Below are 8338 nucleotides of genomic sequence, written 5' to 3' on the forward strand. Positions count from 1 at the left end.
AACTCATAAAAGTTTATTTTAATAGGATCATAGAATAGTTTAGGTTAGAAGAAGCCTCTGTAGGTCACAGGATCCAAACTCTTAGTTAAAGCTTTTTATGTGCAAATACCCCGATCATGAATTAAAAATGCAGCTTTCATGACTATGAATTTAAAACTATTTCATAAACATGTATGCAACACAATCCTGGTCATACAATACGTGCTGATGCACATACTGGCAATATCAAAGTTCAAGCAATATAATTTAAACAATCAGATAAGTCTTTGTGGAATCTATCCTTCTGTGTCTGCTTAGCTCTGGTTACAGGCTTAGTGTTCTTCTCTAAAATGTGCAGCCTTTTAATTTAAATAAACAATTTGAGTAGCATGAGATTTATGTCAGAAAAGTAAAGTTATTTTTCCTTGAAAACTAAGATTAAAAAAGTATCAAAATATGGAAAAGTTACACTGACCTGAGCAGTAATAAGTACACAACAAGTGATTAGTTCATTTCTGGTTATGCTCCATTTAACTGTTTTCTGCTTGAGCCAGCTTTGAAGAATTGCACGAACATGAAAATTCCTAAGATGAGATGGTCATTCACTTAGCCTGCTGTGTCTTCTTCATTTTGTGTGTGCCCTTGTGTCCCTCTGCCCTCATTTTAGTTCACTGCTTCCTGACTTATGCTTGTCATGCCATTTTGCATGCACTGCTAGGAATATGGGAGAGAATGAGAGATAAGAATTATTATCTTTAACAGAATACCCTGTGCAGTATTCATTTTTCACTTCAGTTTTGTTTACGGAATTTATTTTCAGTGGAAGAAATTGATTGGCAGGTTGATTGAAGAAACCTAAATTTATGATGCACCATAGGTAATCAAACACCATTTTCAACCCACTAAGATTTTCGGCCCTCGGGAGAACACATTTGTAGAAAATTAGTCTCACCTACTGGTGTAAAAAGCCAACCCATTTCTCTAAAAAAGAAATAAAAATATCTGCTTTACTATAGGAAGGTTGAAAATTCAACATTTTTCTTTTAATTTTCGTGTTTGAGATATTTAGTATATTTATTTTAGTTTTTTATCTCAGTCTCAAGCTAGTTAATAAATCTCTTAATTCACCCGGTAACCATTTTACTTTTGATGTTTTAAAACCATTATTTAAACCAATAAGTATGCTTTTTAAAAAAATGAGAAGCTTGATGCTATAGATAACATGGGAAAATCCCCTTGCTTTAGGATAAGACAATAAATTAGAAAACGCTTTCAAGTTCTAGTTACTTATACTCAGCATCAGCAACAGCATAAGTTTTTTGGGCTTTACGACTAGAACGCACCTAGACTTGAGATTTTTCAAAGTAAACAAGTTTTCTGAGCTGAATGCTCTTCTCAGACCTAATGAATTACATTTACTTGCTTTACTTCTGATAACTTCATCTTAGGTCAGCTGAACCCTTGTGGAGGATGATTGCCATGGCAACAGCAGTCACAGAACCCATTAAAATCCTGGTATTTTCATGAAAAAATCCCAAGGCATTAATCATATCTTATTTTACTGATTTTTTTTTCTGTCAGCTCTAGTGTATATGACATAACTTCATGAGGATGTGATACATCAGCCTGTTCTCTGATTAGTTTTCTTCATTCATTGTACAATGGGGCCCAAAGGACCTGAGATCAGTACTACTTTGTCATAAGAGCTGTATGTCCCCCTGTAAGACAGAATCTCCAACACAAGAGCTTTTACTCTAAATGATAAAGGCAGTCCAAGGAAATATGTTTATCCCCCATTTTACTTACAAAGTATGGAGTGAAGGGAGATAAAGTGATTTGGCCAAAGCTCCCTGGGAAATCTGAGTCCAGAAGTCCTCAGCTTTAATCCACAAGACTATCTTTCTTCTGTTATGAAACAGATGTTAAATTGGATGTTAATTTTGCCATGAAACTTTTTTCAAGAATGCTGAAAGGTGAACAGTCTCCAAGAATGATTACTTAGCAAGCTACCAGCTCTGCAGTCTTGCATCTCAGAAGTAATTCATTCCATCTTTACCGGCAAGCTTTAAAAGGCCTTTTGTTTTCACTCACTGATTAGTATAACAATCTATTTTGAAAGTTATGCAGGCTGATAGGAGGTATCATTTATTTGTTTCAATGGTAGATTTTTGCAACAAAATGTATGGACCTTCTAAGTGTTGTGGATGTCAAAGATAAATGTTAGGATTACAAATACAGATCCTCTAAAGTTTCTAAGTACTATAATCAGTAACAGAAATTCTCATTATTCACTTGCCTCCCCTAAAGTGCTGAAGGTTTTTCCTTTTGAAAACCACAGACACATATTATCAGTCAATATTAACAACTGAGCCAAACAAGAAACTTGAGCTAATTATATGATGTATGCTGCATTACATAAAATTCCTGTTTAATGGTAGACTGCAGCACATTATAGGTTAACTTAGAATACCACTTGGCCTTCCTCTCCTCCTCTTTTCGGCTATTCAAATCAGTCTTCTGGAAAATTGGCCTCAGTACCTGTGATGTGCAGCTGAACTTACAAGATCTCAATATTATCCTACCAGATTTCGTTCTTTAATTATAGAATTGTTTCCATCTGGAGCCTAGATATAAACTTGGAAAATGTAAAGACTCTTCTCTCTCACCCTGCCTGACTTCAAAACATTGGCAAATGACCTTCCTCGTCAATGCAATGCAGATTGGATTAAAACATTGGACTAAGTTACACTTCTGTGGGTATAGGGATTAGTGGCATTTTTTGAAAGTTTAATGTACTGCCTAACACTCTAAGAAGTAAATATGTACTTTAAAATCAAGTGAAAATTAACATTGAACATAACACAATATGAGAGAATAGTAGATTCTGGAAAGAAATTTGGTCTCCCAGGGCCAGATCTGCTAAGGTCGTAGTTAGACACATTTACATGTGTTTCATTTGCGTGCAAAGACTCACTGTGTGTGCATAACTTCCTGGCTAGAGTCCACATAGCAGTTTTACTAAACTGGATTAGTTAAGATGGGAATATAATCACTATTTGTTCTTCTACACTCAGCAAAGACAATGATGATTTAATATCTAAATCTGTACTTCATGTAAATTAAATTTATGTTCATTTATTTGAAGCCAATTGCTCTATGTCACTATGTGAAGAGAAAGTTCAGATATGGATGTTATATGTCTCCCAGGGCTCAGTGCTGGGTCCAGCCCTGTTCAATGTCTTTATCAATGATCTGGATGAAGGCATTGAGTGCACCCTTAGCAAGTTTGCAGATGACACTAAGCTGGGTGGAAATGTCAAACTGCTTGAAGGTAGGGAAGCTCTGCAAAGGGATCTGAACAGGCTGAACAACTGGGCTGAGACCAATAGCATGAGGTTTAACAAGGCCAAATGCCGGGTGCTGCACTTGGGGCACAACAACCCTATAGACTAAGAGAAGTCTGTCTGGAAAGCTGCCCAGAGGAGAAGGATCTGGGGTTTTTGGTTGACAGCCGACTGAACATAAGCCAGCAGTGTGCCCAGGTGGCCAAGAAGGCCAATGGCATCTTGGCTTGTATCAGAAATGGCATGGCCAGCAGGTCCAGGGAGGTTATTCTGCCCCTGTACTTGGCACTGGTGAGACCGCTCCTCGAATACTGTGTTCATTTCTGGGCCCCTCACCACAACAAGGATGTTGAGGCTCTGGAGTGAGTCCAGAGAAGAGCAACAAAGCTGGTGAGGGGGCTGGAGAACAGGCCTTATGAGGAGCGGCTGAGAGAGCTGGGGTTATTTAGCCTGGAGAAGAGGAGGCTGAGGGGTGACCTTATTGCTCTCTACAACTACCTGAAAGGAGGTTGTGGAGAGGAGGGTGCTGGCCTCTTCTCCCAAGTGACAGGGGACAGGACCAGGAGGTATGGCCTCACGCTCTGCCAGGGGAGGTTCAGACTAGAAGAAGTTTTTTACTGGAAGGGTCATTGGGCCCTGGCAGAGGCTGCCCAGGGAGGTGGTTGCGTCACCATCCCTGGAGATAGTTAAAAGACGGGTAGATGAGATGCTCAGGGACGAGGTTTCGTGATTGATAGGAATGGTTTGACTAGATGATTCAAGAGGTTTTTTCCAACCTGGTAATTCTATGATTCTATGAGAAGCAAAAAAAAGCACAGGAGGTGTAGTTTGCTGGGGTTACAGTGGAAGAGGGGAGCAAGTTTCAGTGTGGCTTCTCAGCTTGTATTCCTAGTGTGTAAGTGAGCTTTATGAGCTCAACATTTGATACACCATCAAATGTCTCCAGCCTTTGTGCTAGACATGTGTACATAAACATGTGTGTGTGTTTCTGTGCTGTCACTTTTTTCAGCACACCAAGAAACATTCTTATGACTTTTCCTGTAAAAGACTATTTAATACCAAGAGGCCTTTTACAATAATAACTGGAATTTAAAACATGCTGTTTCTAGGCATTCTGAACTAATACTCTTTCTTATTTTCTCCACATCTCAGCAGGAGTAACTCTGGAAGTTATAATCTGGTTTTGGGCAAACCAGTTTTCCTGCTTTATACTTTTTCTTAATATAAATAATCTATCTATGTAGTCTTCCCAGTATTCACACAAGTTCTAAATGAAAAGGTAGTCCCTGCATTCCTCACTGGCAGATATTTTTTATACTACTTATGTCAATAGCACTGATAGGTTCATGACCAAGAAAAAGTGAAAAAATGAACCGTTTCCTTCTGTATTCAAGTATACTGACATGTAGTTTCTTTAGTGTCCATAACTTCAAAGCAAGTGCTCTGTGGGTGAAGAGCAGCTGTGCTAAGACTATTTTCAGAAACACCAGTGCAGCTAGTCCTGCTTAGTAACTATCCCTATTGCTTTTATAATCCTATAACAGGCTCTCATTCATCTTCTGAGAGATGGTTCTCCATCGACTTTATGGAGAACACCTCTGGCTTGCTGTGCTGCTGTCACCCTCTGTGTCAGTGCTATGGGGTCACAGCTGGGCCTGGTATTAACCATCGGATAATAGAGTTCATGGCATATGTCACTGCATTGACTTACAGCATTTGGCAAGGCAAGGCATGAGCAGACTGGATTGTCATGGGCTTTGACTTTTGAGTGCTGTATGAGTCACAGCATAATTTAGGTTGGAAGGTAGCCTGGTCCAACTTGCCACTCAAAGTGGGATCTTTCATTACAGGTTATTCTTCCAGAGTAGGTGGCTTCTTTTGCTCAACAACTTGGTTTTTCTTAATTTGTTTTTTATCCCCAGAATTAAATTCTGGAGATATGAGATCCCAGTAATGAACTTGCTCTAGAGATTTGGGGGATATAGACACCAAAAACTAAGATTAACTCTTCATTAGTAAATCAAATAGCTTTTCCTACCTTCCTCTTATTTCTAAGAAAAAGAACACTTTGCATGTGTGTCACTTTAGTATCAAGTTCTGTACAAGTTTCATAGTTAGTTGTGCAAATTTTTTGGGGAAAACTGAAATCTGTTAAAATATTCTTCAAATATAACACTTATATTATTGCCAGAAACTAAACAAATTTATTTCTATATTCCATTTTAAATATATGGTTTAAACATACAGTTAAATAAGATACTTAAACTTACTCCAGTTGTTTTGCGCATTATATTTAGTCCACAATCCCTGACATCTTTTTTCACTGTCCTTCCATGCTTAATCTGTTAATGAAACATGCACTGCTGGAATGCAGGATATATACCTGCAGAACTAATGACAGTAATTTTCAAAACCATCTTAGAATGGGATGCAGGACTTGATGCTTTAAATCCTACAATTTCCAATTGAAACTATTCCTCTAAGTTAATTTTAAAACTTTGAAAAAATTATCACCAGCACTAAAATCTAAGACTCAAATAAGTATTTCCCTAGCTATGGAATTAATAATTACTTCTACAGCATCCATGCCTTGGAACCAGTGTCATACACAAGTTGGAAAGATTTTCTTCTGGTGAAAAGAAGACACACTTTTTCTATTCAGAATTCAGAACTGTTTGAAAACTGTAGCTAGGATATATTTTTTGGGGAAACTCATTGTCTTTAAAATGAAAAATGCTTGAAATCTCTGCAAATCTTTTGCAGATTAAACCTGGAGAGGAATAGGTTGCAGATATTCATGCTGTTTCTAATCATCTGTTGTAAACTTCCTGGGTGTAGCTCAAATGAAAACTGAAACAACATAAACTTTAATCTGATCTGAAATAGATACAGTAAAAAATTTTTCAGATGCATTCTTAGCAAACTATCAAACCAGTTTTTCTGAGATCAAATAGCTTCTGAATATACAAATAGGAATCCATTAGTGTGAATGCTTCCCAGAAATAAAGCCCTGAATACATCAAAAGTTGTCTATTCTGCATTTGTATTTACAGGACACTTGCATCATTAAGCATTTCATACCTCAAGAAGGAGGGATTCATCTATGTTCTCTTCAGCAGAATGTGAGGTGATTTTCCATTACTCATGCTATAGATTTTACATAACCTATTGTTTCTTTGTCAAAGTAATTATTAAGAGCATATGCCTGGGAGGAAGTATGTGGGTTATTAAATGCAGTTCCTGTAATCATACACATTGAGTCTCTATAATCTCCATCAGAGACTCTTTGTTTGGAGAAGCTACTTCTTTGCTCATCACTATTTTGATTAAAAGAGCATCTCAAAACCTTCTTCTTTGTCATTTAGGAATCTCCTAATTTCCAGATTAACTGGGTTTTAGAATATTTTCTTCCTCTGATATTCTCCTTAAGCTGGAATAGCTCTGTCTCTTTCTATTGACCATCAGGTACTTCAAATATATTTCAACCTACCTACAAAGAGACAGCATTCATTAACCTTCCAGTACTGTTGGCAAGGTTTCTTTAAAGGTGGAAACCAGCACACAAGTCAGGAGAAATATATTGGCTTTTTATTTTGATGCATGAAAATGGAAAGAAAGTTTTTGTTTGAGCAAGCATATTCTGTTAAGCTTAATTAAGATACATGCTCTTAAATCTTCATCGTGATGACTAACCTGGGTAATGAGCAATAAAAACTAACCCATTTCCAATTAAACCAACCACAGGAAGATGCCAAATCATGGCCCATACTTACCTCAATAAAGACACACAAGAGTGGAAGACAGGTATTTAAGCAGCAGACCACAGATTTACGTGGGGAACATCTATTCACCGCTTCTCACATATCAGAAGTTTAATCAGGTCTACTGTGTGTTTGCTGGTTCCCATTCTTGAGCTGCCAGCTTAAGGTAGACTCTCTTGATATTTGTCTCTAGGACTCAGCTGACGTCTGACTTAGTAGAGAGCCAGGCAGCTGTAACTGAAAGGAGAAAGGGGGCCAAGGAGAACAGCTACTCTATGAAAGCTTTAGGTTTCCCTCCTCTCATCAAGCATTAGCTCTCTTTTGACATATGGGCTGCCCCTTTCAGTCTTTATCTCTTCTGAACACAGTCACAAACTATGGAAAGCTATTTCTGTTATTTTCTATTGTTTCTTTGAACTCTTAACTTTTCACTGACCTGTACCTTCATAAGAAAGGTGAAAATGCTCTGCCACTTCCACTCACTTGGACTCACTTATTACCTAACATTATAGCAGAAAACTGATCAGAAAGAAAAGGAATGTGAAGCACAATGTTTCGTGGAAGCCAGATCAGATGTTCTATTTTGAGTGAAATAAATCTGTCTAACCCACGCAAAGCAGAGAAAACAGTTTTCTACATTTATGTGGATGTTTCTCCCAACACTGCATTATATAATAAGCCCATTTCTGTTCTTGGTTGTCCACCATCAAAAGGCTAGTTCCGCATTTCTGCTTTTCACTCTAGGAAGACATTATGTTAAAACATTCTTAGTTTTCCAAGAAGAGGAGAGATCCTGTAACTTTCTCTGCTTCCATGGCTGCAGGACAATATGATGGGATAATTCCAGTATTACAGCCTGCTGTAGCCTTCATGCATCTCTCAGGTATGCCTAAAGTTGAACCGTTGAGAACTAGGTTTTGAGTAATGCAGTTTATGTGGGAATTCAAATGTAGTTGTACTTCACCTGCAGGTAGGCTGAGTTTCTGTGGCTGAAAACTTATCAAGAGCTCTGAATACTTTTCAGAAATTTATGTGTCTTTGTCTTTTTTGCTGATTACTGTAATATAATTGAGTTAGACAAATTTACAATTGGACATGACAGGTAAAGCTATGGCAGCTATATATTTACAGTCCATCACAATAGATCATTAGCATTTGGTCTGGCATCCATTTACTATTCGATGTTCTCTAATCCTGCATCTCTTTCAAATCATAAATTAGTCATATTAAAGCACATAAGCTTTGTCAGATCAG

The sequence above is a fragment of the Phaenicophaeus curvirostris genome, chromosome 1 (assembly GCF_032191515.1).
Source record: "Phaenicophaeus curvirostris isolate KB17595 chromosome 1, BPBGC_Pcur_1.0, whole genome shotgun sequence".
Classification (NCBI taxonomy): Eukaryota; Metazoa; Chordata; class Aves; order Cuculiformes; family Cuculidae; genus Phaenicophaeus; species Phaenicophaeus curvirostris.